The following is a 22,909-nucleotide window of genomic DNA, read 5'->3' as shown; positions in this document are numbered from 1 at the left end:
TCATTTAAAAATTGCGACTGTTCATTATCTAACTCCTACTACACTTAGGCTACATTGATTTTTTAATAAGAATAATATCAGCAGTTCAATACAGATTCAAAAATTAACCTCAACTATTAAAAGCAACATATAAAATTACAATAATTATACGATTGACTAGGCTAAAGATGATCATTTTTACCTACTAGTCATGGTCATTATATGCAGTGTATGGGGTAGCTTGATAGAGTTCATCACCATTGTAATTAAAGATTTAGTATAAAATAATTATTTTTAACACATAAAATTAATTTACTAATTGTATAATGGCTGGGTGTAAAGCTGATCATTTTTATCTACTAGCCCCACCCATTATATGAAGTGTACTCTGTACGTGGCGGATTCGCTTCCTAGTTAGCTAAAAGTACGAAATGAGTTATTTCACCCCACCCAATCTGCTATTAATTAAGCAGACGTATGAAGAAGATGCTGCGCTAGCTAAACCGGACACGAACGTTAAACTACATGGCCCACCCCCCCCAGTCACCCTCATTAAGTGAAATCTTACATCATTTAAACGTGGCGACTGTTCATTACCTAACTCCTACTACACTTAGGCTACTTTGATGTTGTGCAGCCCACCACATGGTGAGGTGGCTATCAAATGGAAAATAATTTATCTTTGAGGACAGTGGGTGGTCCATAATGTATATAGAAATAGATGTGTTCTCTCTCTCTCTCTCTCTCTCTCTCTCTCTCTGTGTGTGTGTGTGTGTGTGTGTATGTGTGTGTGTGTTTGACCGCTGTGCAGGCGAGCGTTGTGGAACTGATAAAAGGTTAGAATTAAGTAGTTGTGGATGTAAGACCGGTATAATTTAAATTGTTAAATTTAATAATTAATACGTGATGGTTGGCTTTGGTGATTGGGTTGAAGGGGGAAAAATAATTTTTTTCTGTCTTCTTTAGGTTCTCTATAGATGAGAAGGGATTAAGTTATTTTATAAAAAGAAAAATTATAAATTAAATGTAGAAGGTCTTGCAAAGAAGAGATTGTTATTGATTTATTAAAAGAAAAATTATAAATTAAATTTTTGAAGGTTTTACAAAGAAGATATTGTTATTGAGTACTGAATATACAAATTCTTTATATTTATTTCTAGTTAGTCATAGGTCTATGGCACGCTAAAGTACTAGGACTGTGCTTAATATCGACGAGCATGAGATGAATTTTATAATATTATATTAAAAAAAAATCTTGGTCTTCTTATACGTGAGTATGTAGATATCTGTAGAAAAGGGGTGAAGGCTGTGATCAGAAAGACTGACACGTTTCTGCCAGCGGTAAAACGCTCTCCAATCGGCTGAATTGTTATGAGAGCGACTTGGGTTGACTGAGGGTACACTGATGCAAAATGGTCATTTTGTACCGTGTAGGACAATGAATTCTATCTTTGTTCGAAGGACAAGGTGTACGTGGCAATGTTGTTGTCATTGGTGTGTGTTTAAGTAAATAATATTAAATGGACTGTCCTCAGTGAGAGCGGTGTGTATGTCGGTGAATGTATTTTAATTATTTGACTAGGTGTACGTGTAATTTATTATGTTTAGTTGTTCAACCAATATGACTATCTGTAGAAAAGGGAATTATTATGTTCTAATGAGCTGTGTTGTATGTCAGGGCGTAAATGATCCTACTAAATTATTATAAGAGGGTGGTTGGTTGGTTGGTTGGTTGGTTTGAGGAAGGAGACCAGACAGCGTGGTCATCGGTCTCATCGGATTAGGGAAGGATTGGGAAGGAAGTCGGCCGTGCCCTTTCAGAGGAACCATCCCGGCATTTGCCTGGAGTGATTTAGGGAAATCACGGAAAACCTAAATCAGGATGGCCGGACGCGGGATTGAACCGTCGTCCTCCCGAATGCGAGTCCAGTGTCTAACCACTGCGCCACCCCGCTCGGTATAAGAGGGTGGGTGACATATAAGTAGAGCAAGTTTTGGGAAAGCGGGTGTTGAATGAATGAGCGAGTAGATTACACGGCTCATCTACGACTGTATCATCAGGACATGTAAATAACTGTCGTATAACGTAAATTGAGGTCATTTTTTTTCTTTTTAATGATATGTATGATTTATAATTGGAATTATGTTTGTTCTAAATGCATATTGATCTGTGCTTAGAAAGGGGGAATCGTTTTTTATTATTGAGTTTTGGCAGGAGTGAATAGGCCTTTATATTTGAGCGTATTTAAGATCTGCCACTCGAAATTGTGAGCCCCGCGTTAATGACGTCGGGTTCGCTGGCTGGGGGAGACAGTGTCTACATGTCGAGCTGGAGAAAGAGATCCGCGCTATTCAGGAATCCATTTGTGCAGTGTATGTCGTTAGACAATAGCTGGAGAACAGGTATAGAGACAGACTACACCGGCAGGCTGATCCTGAGGCTGAGTGGACGGCTGTTTAGATGGACAGATATGTGGCTTTGACATGCCGCCGACGGCGCTCTGGCTCCGGCTTTGTAAGGTGCAATGGGATTAGTTTGAGCGTTTAGTACTTGTTTTCGTGGTTATTGGATTAAGAAATGTAATACTGAAGCTCATGCACTCAGCGGAAACGCTGTGTAATTGAGTAAGGGTGTTTAGGTATTTGAAGATATTTTTCACGATTGGTAATGTTAGGCGGATTGCTTAGTTTAGCTACCACTGTAAAAAAAAAAAAAAAGTAACTCTCTCCTGCTGAAAGAAAGGGGTGACCCTACACCTCCTGACCTGACAAATGAGTTATTAGATAAGAGCAATTGATAGTTGTTGTTAAATGATGGTATGTGTTCGGATATAGGAGTTTCTAAACGTGGGCGCGAATGAATGTGTATGTTAAATGGATGAAGTGTGATGCAGGCTGAAAGGTGTGAGACATTAGAACATCGAGCACGAGCGAATTGACGTCTTTGCTTGTTGATCAACGACATGTCATGATGATTAAAGCAACCCACCCCACGTCGGCGACGTATTAACAGACCTTACACAAGCTGGTCAGGTATTCATTATAGAGGATACCTGCTGAGACGTGTCGCTGATAAAAGTTGTATAATGAGTAGAGAAGATCAGTTTGTATGCCATCGCGAGAGGGTGCAGCTTGATGACCTACATATCTGGATTAGTTTTTTTTTTGTGGAAATTTATGTAGGCTATAGATAGTGATAATCAACTGCTAGTGACAGCAGTTTAGAGCGGAAAAATAGCGCCAAATCGAGCGCTGGCAGAATATTGGGGGACATGATAATAATAATTAATTCAAGTTGGAGGTGGTAAATATGGACAAGGCTTTGAATATTGGTGTGAGTGTGATATGTGCTTGATGGTCTGTATAAAAGTCTCTATCTTTAATTGGGTTTGGTATTTCGGGGTGTGTGTAAAAATTAATTTTACTCTTGAAAGTGCGAGTAAGATGAGCTGATGGGTGTTTAGATAGAGGCTACGCTTGTAATCCGAAAAGAGGGAGGAAGATACTGAATTCGTAAAGAGAGTTCTAAGGGTGACTTAGGTCTGCTGATGTAAGAAGGAAGATTAGCTCTGAGTGTCGGGTGTGTAGAGAGAAAGAGCAGGTTGACGCTGCTTTCCTAGGATTGGAGAGCAATGGGGTCTATAGACGCTGTAGGAATAGGAAACTTGTTTTCGTATGCTGTGGAGATACACTGGATAAGTGCACAGTTTTGTGTCAAATGTGTATATACTGTATTGTAAAGTTAATGTGGTTTACATTGTGTAGCGTTTGTATCTATTGCATTGTAAAGTTAATATTGTTTGTGTTATGTGATGAGTAGATAGGAAGTGGTAAAAACGGTAGAGATATTTCCAGAGTAACAGGGGTCAAGAGAGTGTATTTTCGCTACTTAGCTCATTGTCGAATGACAATCAATTGAGACCGCGATCGTAACATTTAACTGTAAGTATAATAACATCAACGACTTCGGTATTTGAGAGTGCGAATATAATTTTTTTGGTCTGTTTGTTTCTTGTTAGTCAGTGGTTTACAGTATACTGTACTTCGAAAAGTTTTGGTGTGTTCTTGTAGTCTATGAGTCTGGACATGTTTGTATATACAAAAATCGAAAAGGCAAGGAAGAAGAGAAAGTAACGCATTTATGTTGAGGGGGGGCGATCGTCGAAGTTGTGAACAATTCTGAGAGGGACTTCTGTCCGTGGATGAAGAAGGGCTGATTACCGCTGAGTGTCACGTGTGTAGGAAAAAAGCACGTTCACAGAGCTTCCTTAGGAATGGAGAGCATTGGGGCATATAGTCGGTATTGTAAAATTACTGTGGCTTACATCGTCTAGGGTTTGTATATAATGGCTTGTAAAGTTGTTGTTGCTTATGTTATGGGATGAGTAGAGAGGATGGCCGTGTGTGTGTGTGTGTGTGTGTGTGTGTGTGTGTGTGTAGATGGAGGGGGCTGTGGAGGTAATTTAGCGATCTCTATAAAAGTAAGCACAGAAAGCCTCAGAAAGAAAAGCAATATGGCACTTCGATAAAGGGGCCTTAGGAAATTAGACCTCTAAATTCTATAAGAAGGAATAAGAATGATTAATCGGTTGTTCTGGGATATAGGAGAGTTGAGAAAATTTGGGTATGTTGAGGGCAGAAAGGGTAGGAGGTTAGGAGCGCATTCAGTATTATTTTCGTGAACAAGTTCTGTTAGAGTAAGAATTTGAATTTACAAACAAGCTGAGAAAACACGAAAGCGAGCGTTAACTATTTCTGGGGGGTAATATACATTTTCGGAGAGGTTGACAGAGCTCTTATTTTTTTTACATAGTATGATGATCGTTTTAGATTGTGAGGGAAGGGCACCACTGGGAAGTGTGTGGACGGTGTGTGTGTGTGTGTGTGTGTGTGTGTGTGTGTGTGTTTGTGTGTGTGTGTGTGAACTCGCTCTCAGCTATTCTGACAACAGACGTGAAGGTGGAGATGTGTCGCAAATAAGCTGGCAAGGAATGGAATGCGGCCTTAACATGTGTGCTGGACCGCACTGAGTTATGACGTTGACAGACGACGTGCGCGGACTGGCTTGGATAGTCATGTTGGGCGTCTAGGTGATATGAATTCCTCAGGTGTTAGGTGTGAATGCGGCTGTCATCAAGTCATGTTTGAGGGTTCGAACAGAGTCCTTTTAGTGAATTGAGAGCTGTCAGACGTCTGACTTAGTGTGGGACAGGTTCAATGCGCGCGTCTATTGAGTTATTTTGCTATGCACTATTTGGACAGATTACGAGTACTGATGATGTTTACTGTTATGTGTACTGCATTATGTAGGAGCAGTTTGATATTGTGCACTGAAATTAGGTGTTGCTTGCGTGTCCGACGACTGTGCAACATGACACCAGATCCTTCAGGGCGAGTGTTTTTTGTTTGAGAGTGATAGCTACACTCGATGCCTAAATAAAATGTAGGTTAAGTATTTGTGGGACGATATAGAATATGAGAGAGTTGGTTATTATTTTTTCTACTTGGAGGTTTTGTTAGATCGAATTGCTGAGGCAAGTAGCTACGAGAGCGCGAGGGATGTGATTGCAGCATATCTCCGTCTCTCAGCGGTTAACTACAGGTGGGGCGAGCGACGTTCTCGGCTTAGGTACTGAGGGTGTGCTTTGGCCACGTTCTAGACCGCGTGGATTGAACAACAGTATTCGGGTCATAGTTTAGATAGAATATTTACAGAGGAGTATGTCTGACGCGAGGATAAAGGTCCAGGCTGTGACATGGGCGGTCTCGCGCTCGTGCTGTGTGAGAGAGGCAAAGCAGACGATTTTGAATCATCACAGGTAACTTACGTTAGTGGCTTCGATGGCAACAATGTTCTTGTGTTGGTAGCGAAACACGAACTGACCATCAGAATTCAAACTTGGCTTATTTGTATAGAAAAAATGTGATATACGTTAATGTAGGTCGGTGCACGTTAGTAAACGGCAGTACACATTAGTACATGTTAGCCGACGAACATGGGTCGGTAAGGGGCCGCGGTGGTCGGTAGGAATTTTAACTATTTCATTCTGAGTCCAGATGGGCGTGGTACTGATGGAAAATTGATTCCCAGTCTAGGTGAACGTGGCAGTTTTCCGCATCAGAGAGGTTAATTAATTGAACAATTTAATTAAGTAGTCATTGGAACTTTGTTACATTCACTTGCGGAGGTACTAAGCTCGGTGCGCGCGAAGGCTCACGTGTACGGGCGTGTGTTTTCCTGACGGTCTTCGATTAGGTTAGTGCAGAACGTTGATTGAATAATGAGAGACGGTTGATCATTTAGCATAGCAAGGGACGTCGTGGCGAGCACATGTGCTGGACCACCTGGGTGACGTCATGGCGGATTCCACTCTCGAGCAAACTTTGGCGTCAATCGTGCGGCAGGGCATTCTTTGTCAGCCAGGTGCTGGATCAACCGACCGACCGTTATGAAATCTGCAGGTTCCAACCTGTGCAGCGAACAGCTTTGGCGCCAACTGGTCGGTGGGGGTAAACTCCACTGTCCACGAAAACATGTTTACATCGCTGGACCAGCGCAGGCCTGTGACGCGAGTTGGCGGCAGTAGGCTGTGACGTGGGCGGGCCGCTGGACGGGCAGCGGGCGCGGACGCAGCTGACGGCCGTCACGTGAGGCGACCGCTGGCTTGCCGGTGGCGCGCGGGTCCGTGGCGACCATATGAACTAATTCACTTGGACTCGGGGCCTCGTGGCGGTTGGACAGGGATCTAAGATGTGTACTACCTCTATTGGAGAAAAAGTGATGAGGGTACTGTCTGAAATAAAGACTTCAGTCATTTTCCCACGAGTTCACAGGAGGTGACTTATCGTAGTAAAAGTGCACTTTATTACTATTTGACGCGATTTTCATAGCTTAGGAGTGAAAAAATAAGTGAGGGCAAAAAATTCAAACTTCGTAGGATGAGATGGACTTAGGTTAGTGCACATGGCCCCAATTGATCTCTCTTTTTTTTTCGTAGGTGTGACAGATTATCGTGTCTGAATTTAAATTTGTGACAGATTTTTTGTTACGGATGTAAGGGAATTGACTTTCTTGCCGCAAAAATCGATCATCTTGAATAAATAATAATAAATCATAATAAATGTTAATAAACAATATTAAATGATAATAATAAATAGAAGTACGTTTTTCCAGAGATTATGGCGCGTGAATTGGCATTCTGGTCGGCTGTTACGAGCGAGCGCGAAAGCAACTTGGGTGGAGGCTCTAGAACCCTCTCTCCCGCCTGCCTTGGAGCGAAATCTAAGGTGCATAGGCGATATCAATTTCTGTGGTGTTAAGAGCGAATGCGACTGTGCTGAGGTCATGTTTGGGGGCGGCCGAGCAGAGACATTTTGGTCGGTTTAGCAGCTGGGGGTGTTTGGGCGCGTGTGATGGGCTATTTTGGGAGCATGTCTGTGCACTGTGCTGTGCTTTATTTGGATAGTTTAAGAGTACCGACCTCGTCTGCGGATATTGTGTAATGCATTATTTAAGAGCTGTTTGCTATTGTGTGGTGAAATTATGAGTTGTTTACGTATTAGTGGCCTGTGTCAGATGACCACAGTCGGATCAGTGCGGTTGTTTTGTGACAAATATACTCCACGACAAAATAAAAGGGGCTCCTAATAAATGGAGTGCCGTCCTTCATTACTTCCCCGAGCAGCACAGCGCAGTCTGAGCGGTTTTTGCGCAAAAACTGCAATCCAATCAGACTGTGAATGAGTCAACAAATAACTGGACAAATTTATCTATAGATGAGTCACAGGTCTGGATTGGAATGAATATCTTGATGGGTGTGCTTGTGTTGCCGCGTGTAGTGCACCACTGGAGTTCAGAACCTGCCATATGTCAGCCTTACATATCGGAACCTATGAGATGCAGAAGTTTCAAAAAATATATATCCCAAATAAATAATGTACACTCCGTCCATGAGCCTATGGACTGAAATTATTTAGGAAAATTAGGAGTTGTTTGGCTATTTGGCCTAAAGGTTTTGTATTATTTACGAGCGTTTGTAATGTCTGTAGGTTGTGCTACGCATTTTTTAACGGTTTACAATTAGGAAAGAGTGTTCTGCAGGTCTGTATGATGTGGGACATGTCGGTGTGATACATATACCCCATTCCTAAATACAGTAAAATCGTTCTTCCATCCATGGACCTAGCGCAGGGTGAGTCCATTTACCAGAAACGTGTAGGAAGAGGTTGAGTGCTGGTGGCTTAGTTTGAAACAATTTTCTTAGTTTGGTGGTGGAAGCGGAAGTGAGCTTTGTTTACTGGCAGATTTCAAACTAGGCGCTGGTTCCTAGGAGGAGGAGGTGACGGTCTGGTCCTCGAACAGTAGTTGAAATTATGGAGTTGAACACGTTTGCATACGTATATGAAATTGTAAATTGATTTATTTAAAATAGCGGGGTGGTGAGAGTCAATTAGCGAGCGTTCTCACGACGAGCAAACGCGCTGTTATACAGTCATGGTGGATTCCACTGTTACTCAAACTCTGGCGCCAAACATATACTTTGTCCGGCACGCAGTCAACAGGTTCCATCATGTCCGGCGTTAAGTGCTTGTGGTCGCGGCAGGATGTTTATGTAGCAGCCTCTGGAGCAGTGGGTAGTGCGGACTGGGCTGCCGTTCGACGCCCGCCTGCCGCCCAGGGCCTTCGGAGAGGGCCCTGCGCGTCAGCCGAACAGGGTAGGCCGTGCGTACATCAGCGGCGCTCTGCAGTTCGTTGTGTGAGGGTGGAGAAGTCAGTTGGGACACACTTGCATGAAAGTAATGATTGAAATAAAGAGTCCTTTTCCATACCTTGTCACTTTGGGTAGTACAAGTGACGAGCTTTTAATAATGTATGTGCAGGTGCTGATTTAGAAATACATGGCCAGATTCTACTGGCCTATCGACGGGTGGGACGTCGGGGCAGATTCCACTTTCGAGCAAACGAGTGGCGGGGCGATGCTTGTCCCACAAAGCGGCGTGGTGGACCGCGAACCGACTGGCCGATGTTTACGACGGCCGAGTGGCGCCTGTGACGTCTGCGGTCTCTTGCTGGCTGGACCAGCGACGCGCGTGGGTTACCGCCGACCGACCTCTGCTGGCTACGACGTGAACTTAACCATTTGGGCTCTGGAGTTTGTGGTGCGACCATCTCGAAGTCAGTTGGGACACATCTGCATGAACGTAATGCCTGAAATAAAGTCATTTCCCCACCTGGTGACTTAGGTTAGTGTAAGTGGCGCGATTTTAATAATATAGTGGCGGAAGCATAAGTGACCACGAAAGTTGAAACTTGGTGGACGTGACCCAATCGGCTTTCTTGCCGCCATCTTATTTGACGTCATGGTAACACAGTTGGACTCCAGACCTCGTAGCGAGCACAGTGGGTGCTGCTGTGATCTCGAAGATGTGATGTTGGAGAACTAGTGGTGACCGCACTGTTTGAAATAAAGACCTCAGTCCATTTATTAATATTTGACGAGATTTTGATAGGAAGAAATTTCAATCTTAGTACTGTGAGGTGGCGTATTTAATATGTGTGACCGCTTATCGTGTTGGAATTTGAACTTGTGACCTATTTTTTGTTATGGTTGCAACGGAAATGGCTTTCTTGCCGCCAAATTCAGGCATATTGAATAAATAATAATAAATGTTTGAACTTGGCGCGATTTTCTATGTTAGTGGAGGTAGGGCAATAATAAATAATAATAAATGATAATAAATGGACATAAATAATAATAAATGATAATAATTGATAATGAATGATAATTAATAATAATGAATAATAATAAACAAAAGTAAGGTTTTGCTGCCATTATTGTGCTGGAATTTGAATATGGAGGGAATTTTCTAGTGGAGGCAGGTCAATAATAATAAATAATAGTAAATGATAATAAATAATAATAAACGACAATGAGTGTTAATAAATGATAATTAATAATAATAAAGACAAGTACGGTCTTTGCATACATTATCCTGTTGGAATTCTAACTTCCCACCACTTTTTCTTCTGGAGGCTTAGGTTTGTGGACGTAGCACAATTGGCCTATTTTCCCGCCAAAATTCAAAATTCCCGCCATATTTTCTTGTGATTAGGTTAGTGGACATAGTACAATTGTCCTATTTTCCCGCCAAAATCCGCCATCTTCGATGACGTCATGCGCTGTTGCCAAGTCAGCATGCTGTCGTCTTGGATGACGTCATCGCCGCCATCTTGAATAAATTTGGCAACAATGGAGAGTGGGGTGGCACGAAGGTTGTCCCACTACTATGGTGAACATCTTATAGGTATTAGTAAACAATATCAAAAAAGCAATCAAGTATCTTTCAGGCAGGAAATGACCACGAGTCTGAGGAAAAGAGAGGCAGTGTACTGAGCAGTACCTTAAATTTTTATATGTAGCAATTAATATGATATGTAGAGTTTGCAAAGATGTTCTAATAGCATGACATACTAACAAACCACACCATGACACCACACATAACGAACATAAGGAGTTTTATTAGCTTAAGAAATGAGGATTAAGGTGGAACCTGATAGAGAAACTACAATTCTAAGACAGAGACAGGACGCCGAAACATGTAAGGAACTCCTTAGGAAGTGTAAATTAGGCATTAGACATAAAGTAGATCACAAGAAAAGATTTTCGCACTCGACCTCCTGCAAGAAAGAATCGTCAACTGCCCATGACAATGCAGCGGACGACAACTAAATATGTGTTTGGGACAAGATCGGACAAGATCAACGATTTTCTACGATTCGGAGGTGCCGACAAGTGCATGAGAAGGATGGCAATTTGTAACCAAGGAAACCCTTGTAGCTATCTGCGATAGCAATCTTGCCTTGATAAAGAAAGTATAAGGAGGGGCGATGAGCAACAGAAGATCGACGCTGGATCCAGACCTTGCGAAAATTCACTTTCCACCGATACTCTTAGTTCAAAGGACTGCAGGGAATGACAGGCTATAAAAAACGAAACAGCGGCCAGCGCGGAGTAAAAACAAAACGCCTCGCCAAAATGCCAGCTTGGCTGAGGCACAATTTGGGAAAAAAAAGACCATGTAGAATCACACTGTCGCAACCAGATTGCGTTATTATATTGAACTAAAGAGCTGAAGAAAAATCACTCAGTCAATCCTGAACTACATGTCCTAATCAACGATTCAAACACTTACGAATGTACGACTTCAAAGCAACTAGTAGTCAGTAATTTCCTATATCCTGTCCAGAGAAGAGAGAAGATTCAAGTCTGAAGAAAGGAAGATGCCTGGAAGAACAGAAGATGTAGACTCCCAAGACGGACGTTGAAGAGAGAAGATGGGCGAAAATATTCAAGATACGCTTTTCCAAATACCCATCCTATTGTAAACAAATTGTCTGCGAAATGATACGAAAATATAAATACCTTCAGCAATATCTTGAGAAGAAAAATGCACGTTTTTAAAGCCAATAATCCTCGTGAATCTTCACTAAAAAATCTCCTTTATTATGAGGGCCACACGAAACTATGGCAACATCCCGTTGCAAAATTCGACTAAGTACGATGCTGACCACTCAAAGGTTCGTCGAAAAGCACCTCACACAAAATCTTCAGATTCGTGCAAAGACATTCGACGCAAGAACATTCGTAGAAATCGAGTGAAAATAGTCGTCGAAATTAGGTAAGGATCGTCAGACAGTGAAAAACCTGCAAAAAGTACAACAATTAACATATTACTTCGATGTTTTCATATCGATTTTATACAATTTGCAACTCTCTATACAATATGTCTAAGTGTCTGTGTCGGCCGCGGTGGTCTAGCGGCTCTAGGCGCTCAGTCCGGAACCGCGCGACTGCTACGATCGCAGGTTCGAATCCTGCCTCGGGCATGGATGTGTGTGATGTTCTTAGGTTAGTTAGGTTTAAGTAGTTCTACATTCTAGGGGACTGATGACCACAGATGTTAAGTCCCATAGTGCTCAGAGCCATTACTATTATATTATAAGTGTCTGAATAAAAACTGTATAATACACTCCTGGAAATTGAAATAAGAACACCGTGAATTCATTGTCCCAGGAAGGGGAAACTTTATTGACACATTCCTGGGGTCAGATACATCACATGATCACACTGACAGAACCACAGGCACATAGACACAGGCAACAGAGCATGCACAATGTCGGCACTAGTACAGTGTACGTCCACCTTTCGCAGCAATGCAGGCTGCTGTTCTCCCATGGAGACGATCGTAGAGATGCTGGATGTAGTCCTGTGGAACGGCTTGCCATGCCATTTCCACCTGGCGCCTCAGTTGGACCAGCGTTCGTGCTGGACGTGCAGACCGCGTGAGACGACGCTTCATCCAGTCCCAAACATGCTCAATGGGGGACAGATCCGGAGATCTTGCTGGCCAGGGTAGTTGACTTACACCTTCTAGAGCACGTTGGGTGGCACGGGATACATGCGGACGTGCATTGTCCTGTTGGAACAGCATGTTCCCTTGCCGGTCTAGGAATGGTAGAACGATGGGTTCGATGACGGTTTGGATGTACCGTGCACTATTCAGTGTCCCCTCGACGATCACCAGTGGTGTACGGCCAGTGTAGGAGGTCGCTCCCCACACCATGATGCCGGGTGTTGGCCCTGTGTGCCTCGGTCGTATGCAGTCCTGATTGTGGCGCTCACCTGCACGGCGCCAAACACGCATACGACCATCATTGGCACCAAGGCAGAAGCGACTCTCATCGCTGAAGACGACACGTCTCCATTCGTCCCTCCATTCACGCCTGTCGCGACACCACTGGAGGCGGGCTGCACGATGTTGGGGCGTGAGCGGAAGACGGCCTAACGGTGTGCGGGACCGTAGCCCAGCTTCATGGAGACGGTTGCGAATGGTCCTCGCCGATACCCCAGGAGCAACAGTGTCCCTAATTTGCTGGGAAGTGGCGGTACGGTCCCCTACGGCACTGCGTAGGATCCTATGGTCTTGGCGTGCATCCGTGCGTCGCTGCGGTCCGGTCCCAGGTCGACGGGCACGTGCACCTTCCGCCGACCACTGGCGACAACATCGATGTACTGTGGAGACCTCACGCCCCACGTGTTGAGCAATTCGGCGGTACGTCCACCCGGCCTCCCGCATGCCCACTATACGCCCTCGCTCAAAGTCCGTCAACTGCACATACGGTTCACGTCCACGCTGTCGCGGCATGCTACCAGTGTTAAAGACTGCAATGGAGCTCCGTATGCCACGGCAAACTGGCTGACACTGACGGCGCCGGTGCACAAATGCTGCGCAGTTAGCGCCATTCGACGGCCAACACCGCGGTTCCTGGTGTGTCCGCTGTGCCGTGCGTGTGATCATTGCTTGTACAGCCCTCTCGCAGTGTCCGGAGCAAGTATGGTGGGTCTGACACACCGGTGTCAATGTGTTCTTTTTTCCATTTCCAGGAGTGTAGTTTCTTCATAATCTTTGTTTCATGAGCAATACAGGAGAAACCATTTTTAAAGAAATGTTTTATGAACTTATAATGTTCATTAGAATAATCTAGAGAACCAGTATATGTACATTGTGTCTTAAAGATAAAATTTCTCTAACGTTATTTTCCTGTGTACCATAATAATATTTTAAAATTTGATTTATGCATTATTATCAATCTAACATTTTTTTAAAAACCACATTGTCTGCTAGAGTAATATTTTTTATAATGTGTGTGTGAATGTTGCTTGGGATAAAATATTTTTGAATATCCGTAAATCGATAACAGAAACTTCTAAATTTTTAAAATTTTTTGGATTTGCTAAATAATTATTTTGAAGTTTACATTAGTTGTTTCGATCATAATTTTTGTAAAACAAACAGCAGAATCTAAAAAATTGCACTTTTAGAATATGTATGTTGTTGTCCTGAGACTGGTTTGATGCAGCTCTCCATGCTACTCTATCCTGTGCAAGCTTCTTCATCTCCCAGTAGCCACTGCAACCTACATCCGTCTGAATCTGCTTAGTGTATTCATCTCTTGGTCTCCCTCTACAATTTTTACCCTCCACACTGCCCTAAAATACTAAATTGGTGATCCTTTGATGCCTCAGAACATGTCCTACCAACCCATCCCTTCTTCTAGTCTAGTCACAAACTTCTCTTCTTCCCAATCCTATTCAATACTTCCTCATTAGTTATATGATCTACCCATCTAATCTTCAGCATTCTTCTGTAGCACCACATTTCGAAAGCTTCTATTCTCTTCTTGTCTAAACTATTTATCGTCCATGATTCACTTCCATACATGGCTCCACTCCATAAAAAAATTCTTTCCATATCGACTTCCTGACACTTAAATCTATACTCGATGTTAACAAATTTCTCTTCTTCAGAATTGCTTTCCTTGCCATTGCCAGTCTACATTTTATATCCTCTCAAGTCCTACCATCATCAGTTATTTTGCTCCCCAAATAGCAAAACTACTTTACTACTTTAAGTGTCACATTTCCTAATCTAATTCCCTCAGCATCACCCGAATTAATTCGACTACATTCCATTATCCTCGATTTGTTTTTGTTGATGTTCATCTTATATCCTCCTTTCAAGACACTATCCATTCCATTCAACTGCTCATCCAATTGCTCACTCTGACAGAATTACAATGTCATCGGCGAACCTCAATGTTTTTATTCCTTCTCCATGGATGTTAATACCTACTCCGAATTTTTCTTTTGTACCTTTCACTGTTTGTTCAATATACGGATTGAATAACATTGAGGAGAAGCAACAACCCTGTCGCACTCCCTTTCCAACCACTGCTTCCCTTTCATGTCCCTTGACTCTTCTAACTGCAATCTGGTTCCTGAACAAATAGTAAATAGCTCTTCGCTCCCTGTATTTTACCCCTGCCACTTTCATAATTTGAAAGAGATTATTCCAGTCAACGTTGTCAAATGTTTTCTCTACGTCTATAAATGCTAGAAACGTAGGTTTGCCTTTCCTTAATCTAGCTTCTAAGATAAGTCGTAGGGTCAGTATTGCCTTACGTGTTCAAATATTTCTATGGAATCCAAACTGATCTTCCCCGAGATCGGCTTCTACTAGTTTTTCCATTCGTCTGTAAGGAATTTGCGTCAGTATTTTGGAGCCGTGACTTTTCAAACTGATAGTTCTGTAATTTTCACATCTGTCAACACCTGCTTTCTTTGGGATTGGAATTATTATAATCTTCTTGAATTCTGAAGGTATTTCGCCGGTCTCATACATCTTGCTCACCAGATGGTAGAGTTTGTCAGGACCGGCTCTCCCAATGCTGTCAGTAGTTCTAATGGAATGTTGTCTACTCCCGGGGCTTTGTTTCGACTTAGATCTTTCAGCGCTCTCTCAAACTCTTCATGCAGTATCATATCTCCCATTTCATCTTCATCTACATCCTCTTCCATTTCCATAATATTGTCCTGAAGTACATCGCCCTTGTATAGACCCTCTATATAGTCCTTCCACCTTTTTGCTTTCCCTTCATTGCTTAGAACTGGGTTTCCATCTGAGCTCTTGATATTCATACAAGCTGTTCTCTTTTCTCCAAAGGTCTCTTTAATTTTCCTGTAGGCAGTATCTATCTTACCCCTCGTGAGATAAGCCTCTACATTCTTACATTTGTCTTCTAGCCATCCCTGCTTAGCCGTTTTGCTCTTCCTGTCGATCTCATTTTTGAGACGTTTGTATTCCTTTCTGCCTGCTTCATTTACTGCATTTTTATATTTTCTCCTTTCATCAATTAAATTCAATATTTTTTCTGTTACCCAAGGATTTCTACTAGCCCTTGTCTTTTTACCTACTTGATCCTCTGCTGCCTTCACTACTTCATCCCTCAATGCTACCCATTCTTCTTCTACTGTATTTCTTTCTCCCATTCTTGTCAACTGTTCCCTTATGCTCTCCCTGAAACTCTGTACAACCTCTGGTTTAGTCAGTTTATCCAGGCCCCATCTCCTTAAATTACCACCTTTTTGTAGTTTCTTCAGTTTTAATCTACAGTTCATAACCAATAGATTGTGGTCAGCGTCCACATCTGCCCCTGGAAACGTCTTACAATTTAAAATCTCTGTCTTACCATTATATAATCTATCTGAAAACTGTCAGTATCTCCAGGCTTCTTCCATGTATACAACCTTCTTTTATGATTCTTGAACCAAGTGTTAGCTATGATGGATTATGTATAAAGTATTTAATTTTATAAACTGATATAAATAGAAAGTGATTGAGAAAATAGCATTAAAATATTGATGTGAAAGGATCCTCATCTTCGATATAAAATCTAAAATACACAGAACTCATTCCAATAAATTGGGAAAAAGAAATTAATATCAGTGTAAAAATTTTTGGTCTTCACCTAAGGGCGTCACTTAAATCATTAGCAAAGTTAACCATGTTAAAACTAAAGTATAAAAACCGATAGAATGAGGACTATACCGAGTGGCTGAGAAAAAGTATAATTTTTGACTGACTTAGACAACCCCGTAACCATTGTCTAGCGTCAGCAACAATATTATCGCGAAAGGCTGGTGGTACCTACGGTATCTAACAAATAACACATCTTACAGTGAATTCCAGAAACAGTTCCGGTTAACTCGATGTATAATACGACATAGTTAAGTGAAAATGAACGACTTTTATTGATAGACAAAAAGAAGAAGCGGATAAGAAAACGGACATTTCGTGAATATAGACCACTAAAGCTTACTAGAAATTGCATGCAAATAATTTCCCCGCCCTTAGCTATCAAATGCAGTTCTGAGGGATAGGAGTGTTTTACGACGGCAAGCCTTCTCGCACGGCTGAAACACTCACCATGGGACACCTAGCAGACTCAATGAGACTATGCAGCCAATGCGTAGGCAGCCAGCAAAAGCATTTGTCCGTGTTTTTAACGACAATCTTTGGAAAGCCTTCTACAGGAATACGGCCGGAGATCACAGATGAACCTCCAGATGAACTCAATTCAAAAAAATGGTGACTCACTGCAACCACTTGCATTCAAACTCACATGAAAGGAAAGGCTGTTTATCTCAGCATTTCATAGCAGAAGATAAACTCTGCCCTACGAAAGAAACGATGCCTCTGATAGGCTACAAAAAAACTAGTGGGTGGAGTTTTAACAAGTACAAACGCCCTGATTGGCTAGATAGAAAATGCGTGGCCACCAGCTTTGATATAGGCGAATTGCAGAGAGAGTAAATGACTTCTTCTCTTGCAGAAAGTCATTGAGTGTTTGATCAAGGCGATTCGAGCCACGCTGAGACGATTACGAGAGTAATTATATGAACGCTTGTTCACCGGCTCGTCTTAACTTGTAAGGAGATAAACTGCAAAGTCTCCTAGTATGGAGAATCGCACTGAGCACTGACAGCTAACGTTTGTGCTTTGAGGGCAATGATATTCGAGCTCTTCCAGCCAAATAGCGTGAACTATGCGATTTAGATAGGGAATAAAGAGGAATCTCAGCTCCATCGAAGATGTATGAAATGTATCAGACTGGTGTTTAACAGTCGAGAGGGATTGACAACAGATTCTCAGATTCACAGCTCACGCTGTCAGCTGCCAATGCCAGCGCCGACGCAAGGTAATCACACGCGATCGTGCTACGCCAGCAATTGATATTCAATTGACACTCAGAACTGCGGTCGTCTCCATCCCTCCTAATTTTCGTACATTCAACCATGACTGTTGGGCTTAACTGAAGAAGAAATGTGAGACGTTAATCTGACGAAAAGCATTGATCAGGACTATAAAGATATGAATTGCTTTAATTGTGTACATCTTTCTGATTGCTCTTTACCGACCCCCATTTAATTTTTGGTATTTTCGTTCTGCATTTTAGCGTAATTGATATCTCTGGCCCCGACTGTATTTAATTTGTTTGTATTTTTATCTACCCCTCGACACGGTCATCAACCGTCTTACCATTAAAGAACTTTATAATAGTTAGGAACTTCGCTTAACAGTTGTGAACAACCATTATCAATATTTTATCATCCTGTACGATGTTTTGCTAACATTGTTATAGTCATACGTAGAGTGAAAAAAACCTTAATAACGAAAACCTAAGAGTTGCAATTTTTTTTGCTAACCTGAACCCATACACTAATTTTTGTTAGCGATAACGTTGCCTTTACAGGGAGTGCAGTGAGACCAACATTGAGATCATTGTCTGATTGCATCACCCTGTCCGTACTGCGGCGGTCTTCTGAACTCTGAATGTGTGAGATGGTGTCTTCCTACCTTGCACGCTGTAGGTTCAAAATCAAATTCCTAAAACACTCACAGAGCAACCTTGCACAACCGTGGTAGGAAGATAGATCAGAACCAGTCTCTCATGTGTTAGAACTGCTGGTGAAAATTTTCATAATCTAACAAAATGATGTTCGTGAAAATGTTGGTAATGACACTTTGAAAACCATTGAAACTGATCCTGATTTGTTGGAAAGAGTGATACCATGTGTTGAATCGTGGTTTTTCACTTATGGTAGAAAATCTGAATGCCAGTACGTGAGCTAGAAGGAACCAATTTCGCTCAGAGTGAAGAAAGCTCGAATGAGCAAATCAAGATTTAGAATGAGGAGACTTTTTTCCTTGATAATAGTGAAATTGTGTATCGTCAATGGATTTTGAAAGGGCAGACTGTTAATCAATATTACTGTCTTGAGGTTCTTTTTCAGCTCCATGAGAAAATAAATAGAGACCCGAACTTTACAAGAAACAAAATGGATTCTGCATCAGGAGGACTTATCATCTAATACCGCATTTTCCGTTAAACAGCCTCTAGTGAAACACAGCAAACCAGTGTTAGGCCACCCACCTTATTCGCCTGATCTAGCTCCAAGTGACTTTTTTCATTTATTCATGGTGAAACCTGCAATAAAACTAACCTCATTTCAATCAGCTGAAGCAGTTAAAGAAGAAGCTCACAGAGGAAGATTTCCAACACTGATGCCATCAGTGGAAAATCTGCGTGTGGTGTTGTAGCGATACAAGAGGGGAGTATACTCAGGATAACAATAACTAAATATATATGTTTTGAAATAAAATATTTAGCAGCAATAATCCTGTTCTTTTGTAGCCACACATCGTATGAGTGCATACGCGGAACGGAGCCTTTCGAGCTGGCTTTCTGCCTATTATTTTCACTTGTAGTCTACGGACGAGCAATACGTGAGTTCTTGAGGACTCTTTTGGCTATTGCACGACATATTCTGCACATTTTTCTGTGAGAAACTTTTATAAATACGTTAATAGAACAAATTAAATTGGTCTTATAAATTCTCATATAATTGTTTACTGAAAATGTTTTATTCTGAGACTATATGTTTTGTACAAATTGCATGCAACTTTGCTATCAATATGTGAATGTGTCACCTTAATTGGTGAAACTAGTGGAAGTGTTTGATTTCATTTCAGCTTTTCTATTACTTTAGCTGGCCAGGAAGCACAATGTCGACAGAATGGTCACAAGATTCGAGTTAGTTGTGCCAGCCGCGTCTGCTCAGGACTATAAAAGCCATTTTTCAGCTTTGCGGTGGCACTACTGTGAAACAGCTTCCCTCATTATCGTTTCACTTTCACGAATCGCTTCACGTGCGTTCGACAGCAGCTTGTTAAAACAAGGCACATCAATCCTGACGAATTTCCCAAATTTCTTCCTTCATTAACAAGAGTATATCTCTGCTTTCGCCCTTTCTTCCCGGGCAGGGTAGGGCCCAGGTCCTAATCCTGGCATTAAGTCGTCGTTGTTCCCTTCTCCTAACGACTAAGACGGACAATGTTAAGACAAATGCTGCATACATAATTGCGTAAAGTGAAACGTAAACGCAGATAATCATTTGCTTGTACCAGTATGTTACAAAATTAAGACTCTAGTCCATAATTCTGTAACAGTAACGTAATTTAATTCTTCCTGCACAAGATAACAATAGGTGATTAATAAATACGAAGCTAGACTTTCCAGAAGTTTCAAAATGAGCAAATAGCAGCTTCACAAATATATCAACTTTCACAATCTATGCCATAACGAAGCCTATATTTGAAAATATGTACCCCTAGGGCGCTGATGCAGACTTACACGTTAGATCTATTGTGTAATGAGGCTAATAAAAAAGTTGGCAGCTCCATACTTGTATGCTTGGGGCGCTTGTATACGAAAGGCGTGTCGCATACCTGTCTGCCCCAGAGCCCCAAGTGTACAAGTCTGAAACTGCCAACTTTTGCATGATAGGCGTGCCGTGTAATGCCCTCTTTGAATTACTTCACACCTGGATCAGAAGGTACGATCCTGGACACTATTTTCCTAAACAAAGTGCCGTACACTTTTCAAAATACACTTTCTTTTTCTCTGAGCCTTGCTCAGTGACGTATAAAGTCTTTTCTTGCCTTGTAATAGCAAGACGGGTGGCTTTATTCACGCTGCTTGCAAACACTCTTTTTTACTTGTAGTTACGTTTTACATTAATTATCAAATTGAAATTTTAATTGACAAACAATGATTACTGTTCTTCCATAATACTAACATGAAAATGTGGGTATTCACAATAAATTAAAATTCGTCAGAAAAATGCCAAATGTGCTCATACGAGTGTGTATTAAATATGAATCTAAATTTAAATCTGGCGGCTATGTTAGTGGTCGGAAATTGATGCGACGTTCACACGATGTAGGTCTGGAATAGCACTTTGATGCTGCAGTTAGAGTGATTTGACTGCTTGAGTCGAGCCACCATGTGCCAGCAAGTCTATTCCTCAGTGCAATATCATCAATTTCCTCGCGAAGGAAGGCACCAAACCTGCGGGGATTTTGGGTCGGCTCCATGCGTAGTTTGGGCAAAAAACGGTTTCGGAGATCCAAGGGTACGAACTGCATAAAACATTAGTGAGAGGACGGGTAGCTATGAAAAATATACCCCATCAATGACGAGCACGGACGGCATCACACTGTACAACATTCGTGATGCACAGGGCCTTATTGCCGAAAACTGGCGCACAGACAGTCAAGGAATGCTTAGGCGGTACTAAAAGCTACGGAAATGTTGAAGCCATCATCACTGATGAACTGAGCTACTGTAAATTTGCTGGTAGGTGGATACATACTCACTTCACCAGGGAACACAAACATTAGTGTCAGGAAGTATACCAAAGGAATTGCAACGGCACGAGAAAGGAGGAAGTGATTTTGCGTGGCATTGGGACGTACGAAGAAACATAGGTGCACCGTTAAACCACTGAAACGAACCAGGCGAGCATAGAATGGCGAAAACGTAGTAAAGCCGGGTCGTGTAAGGGCGGAACACGCGTGTCTGCTAGAAACGTGCTTGCTACCATGTTTTTTTGGACTCCTGGGCGTTTTGGAAGTGGATTTGCTGCATGAATGCAGAACGGTTGATGCAACCTATTAGTGCTGGCGTTAGCTTCAGGCAAATGCCGCATACTACAACAGACTATATCGGCACCCGATCCGTAACGTGATTCTTCTGCACGACGATGCAAGGCCGCTCTCTGGAACAGTTCATGTTTATCGCCTAGTGGCTACCACACGTCTCGATCACTAAAAGAACTTGGGGGGGGGGGCTGCAATTTGATGACAACGCAGAGGTAGAGGAGTTCGCTTGCAAGTGGCTGCGCTCACGTCAATCTTCTTGTCTCGAAGTTGGCGTAAGGAAGTCGCCAATTGAAATGATGTGTACCGAAGTGAGGTACCTATGCCGATATATGACTGGGTGTGCTTTTGTTTTCGTTGATTCAATAGAGTTTACAATTATGGTTGATGTTTGATGTCTACTCGTATTAAATGAAAAACATACAAAATACATACATCATTAACACTGTTTCTAATCTTACATTTCCTTTGCTCGTAATCCTTAGAAATAAATATTTAATTTTCTATTGATGTCCTTTGAAATTAGTATTTAAAGTTATGGATGTTATTATTGAAATTTGTGATTCAATATCAATTTATTATTACTTCAGCTTGATATTAAATATAGAGTTCAAATAAAAGATAAACATATTGTTGCGTCTAAAGGGAAGCGAATAGGATACCTTGTGGTTACAACTCTGTAAGTGTGAGAATACCGACAGTTATGTAGAAATCTCAAATTTCGTTACACTTAAGGCAGCTTAGAAATCTTGGACACCGTTTTTCTTCGAGTGTTTTTCAGGAATGGATACTACGGCTTCATGCATTTGATATTGAGGTGCTGAATGTGAAATCCTGCAAGTATGAACAATGTCGTAAGGCCACCTCGTGTAATTGCACGTATCTCTATTAAGTAAATATTACTTTCTACAGTGGACCTTATTAACTATTTCCTATGATACAATTCACCAACAGGAAAATGAGTTTTCAGCGTTTGCCTCGTTTATAGATAACAATGACGTTAAGTTTTTATTGTAATTAATTTCAATTTCGTGTTCCAACAAATCAGTAACATTTGCGACTAGTCACTGTAATATGCCGCTTCAGAGTCCTGTCCGACAACCTATTACGCAGAGCTACCTCCTTTTCAGAGCATTACCCTAACGCCTGCCAGGTCGTCAGTCGTCCGAACTTACCCTCGTGGCCGCTACGATTTGCAGCCACGACTCTTTATAAAAGGTCCAACAGGGGTGTTACTTCCAACTCGAATTTATTCGTTCTTCCATACTCTATCAGGAGTGGACGGTCAACTGCAGAGTGTTCCCACTCTGTAAATAACGCCACCATTCCAAGGCAAAAGCAATCAGATTTCTATAACTTGAAGTGTATCTTGTGTTCATGTCTGCAGCCCTGTACGTGTGATCTACGAAGATGTGATATACACTGTCCTGCAGAACCTAAGAACGACATAGATGAAGTAGTAGTAGGACAAAGTCCGTATGGCCCCACTCTGCATTGTTGCCAAATTTATTCAAAATGTCCTATCCAA

This window comes from Schistocerca cancellata, chromosome 8 (genome assembly GCF_023864275.1).
Source record: "Schistocerca cancellata isolate TAMUIC-IGC-003103 chromosome 8, iqSchCanc2.1, whole genome shotgun sequence".
Taxonomy (NCBI): Eukaryota; Metazoa; Arthropoda; class Insecta; order Orthoptera; family Acrididae; genus Schistocerca; species Schistocerca cancellata.
Note: the sequence above shows the minus strand (reverse complement) of the source record.